We start from the raw sequence: 2,712 nt of genomic DNA, 5'->3' as shown, positions 1-2,712 counted from the left end.
TGGCACAACAACAAGAAAAATTATATTAGTAGTTATCTAGAGTAATTTGAACCTATGCTGTTTCCATAAGGCAATGCTCCAATACATTGACTTTCCTTAATTGAAAAGGTGAGGATTGAGTATATTATGCCATACATTATTTTCTTCCATTAGTTAACTGACGCCGCTAATCATGTATATTTTGACTAAATGATGCCTCCAACTATATTTAGCAAATAATGGGCTGTCAACTAATTACTTGCCTTTATTTATTTATTTATTATTTTTATTTTTTTTGTGTATGTGTATATATATATATATAGCTATAATTATATTTTATTTTATCTTTTATTTACTAATTCCTGCTGCCTTGTTTTACATAAGGGCCGTGGGTCCTTGGTTTAATACCATAATTAAACTATCACCAGGCCTACCTTGAGCCGCAATCTAATTTTCAAGACTCTACTTGATATACATTATATATATATATATATATACACCATTTATTGGCTGTATCCTTATTTTCATTTGTTTCCATACTTAAAAGTATAACACAAAAAGGTGGGGTCGTAAGTTATATGCTTACTAACGTTTCATATATTTATTTTCTTTATCAACCGTTCATTCCTACTAATTATAACCTAAATAGAGGTGGGGTACCAGACCATGATACTGGACAACCATTATATGCCTACTAATATTTATTTACTCCCTCTGTCCCATTTTAAATAGCGTCTTACAATTTCGGAAGGCGCCATTTAAAATGGGACAGAAATAATACTTATTTTCCACATATATATTATATTTATTATATATATATATATATATTAGCTTACTCTATGCTTTGATGCACTTCGCACACAATAGTATGATCTATTTATTTGAAGATTAAATTGGTTTATCCCTTGAGTTCTACTTAAACTTGAATGGGCCAGAGGTGTAAAATTACGATTTTTATCCTTTTCTTGATCAAGTGCCTAAAAGTGGAGTTACGAATTCGACACCAAGTGTACAAAGTTTTTGGGATGGTCCGGATGTAATAGTGACATTTATTTTGCAATTCGACAGTCACATTCTCTAAATTCCCTAGCTTAGTCAGCAGGGTTATCTAGTGAATATATATATGTATAAAATAATAACAGAAATAAAATATTTAGTTAAATTTTATAAAAATTTCCCGACATATTATTGAGGAAAAATGAAGTGTCTACAACTACCTTCTTTGTTTGGTGTTGCAGTGCAATGGCGAAGAAAGAAGTGGACACAAGCTAGTTTGCGCCGCGGTTGGCACAAAAATGGACTCTTATTGTCTTTAGTTTATGCAAGGAACATTCTGGTCCCTTTTTTTAGGAACCAAACAACAAAATGAGAATTGGGTTCTCTAAGAAGTTACTTTTAGAAACATGCCACCTATGATGCTACGTGCCATTTTGTGGCTCTCTTACTTGTTTATTCTTACATCCATTTTCTAAGATGAATTCTATTGAGCCTCATATATATATATATATATATATATATATGTATAATTATATATATTGTGACTCCATCAGTTCCTTAAAAATAGGAATGTAACTTGACATAGTTATCATGATTTAGTGCCGAATCAAATCCAACTTCCTTTCTACTGAGAGCAAGATGCGTTTTTATGAAGCTCACTGATACGCATATGTGTGTGTGTGTGTGTGTGTGTGTATATATAACTATAAGTTTAATAAAATACTATATGGATTGATAACTTGAATCCATTTTATTATTTTGTGGCTTAGACGCGTGGACTACTTTGCAATGGGTAGTTCATAACTCCAAATCTTTTCCTCTCTCATTTATTTCCTTTTGCTTTTTTTTTTTTTCTTTTGCTTTCATTTCCCTTTTTATTTAGTTTCTTACCTTTACCACGTCTATAGAATACATATATATTGAAGGATATATATATATATAATTATATATTATTGTGACTTAATCAGTTCCTTAAAAATAGGAATGTAACTTGACATATTTATCACGATTCAGTGCCGGATCAAATCCAACTTCCTTTCTACGGAGAGCAAGATACATTTCTAGGAAGCTCACTGATATGCATATGTATATACATATACATATAATTTAAATAAAATACTATATGTATTCATAACTTGAATCCATTTTATTATTTTGTAGCTTGGACGCGTATACTACTTTGCTATGGGTAGTTCATATCTCCAAATCTTTTCCTCTCCCATTTATTTCCTTTTGCTTTTATTTCCCTTTTTATTTAGTTTCCTATCCTTACCACATGTATAGAATACATATATATTAAAGGATACTGCTGACCTTTTGATAAGTCTATCGTTCATATTCCGAAGACCTTGAGTGCTATCACCATGTAAACATTATGAATCCCCAGCTAGCTAATTGGCGGATTTTCCCCTTGTTGATACCTATATTTCGAGTCCACGTGGTAAATACCACGTCATCAACAATGGTCTACACAGCTTGGTCAAAACGGTCAACGAGCTACGCCACATCAGTAGCGATGGCCCACATAACCTGGTCAACGGTCAAAGTTGCCACGGCACCAACATGCTTCGAATAGAAGAACAAGACCTGAGTTGGGAGCTGAGTTGGGAGCAGGACTCAGGATTCCTTAGGATCTGAGGAGGTTTTTGTTTGGTGGCTGAAGTCCAGGGTTCGCCGAGTTGACACTCGGCCTGACTTGTAGGGAGAGAAATATCATTTAACTCCCGATCATTTGAC

The sequence above is a fragment of the Cornus florida genome, unplaced genomic scaffold (genome assembly GCF_030987335.1).
Source record: "Cornus florida cultivar Cherokee Brave unplaced genomic scaffold, ASM3098733v1 CherokeeBrave_3.0.0_Hap2_Chr02, whole genome shotgun sequence".
NCBI lineage: Eukaryota > Viridiplantae > Streptophyta > Magnoliopsida > Cornales > Cornaceae > Cornus > Cornus florida.
This window is presented reverse-complemented; position numbering follows the sequence as displayed.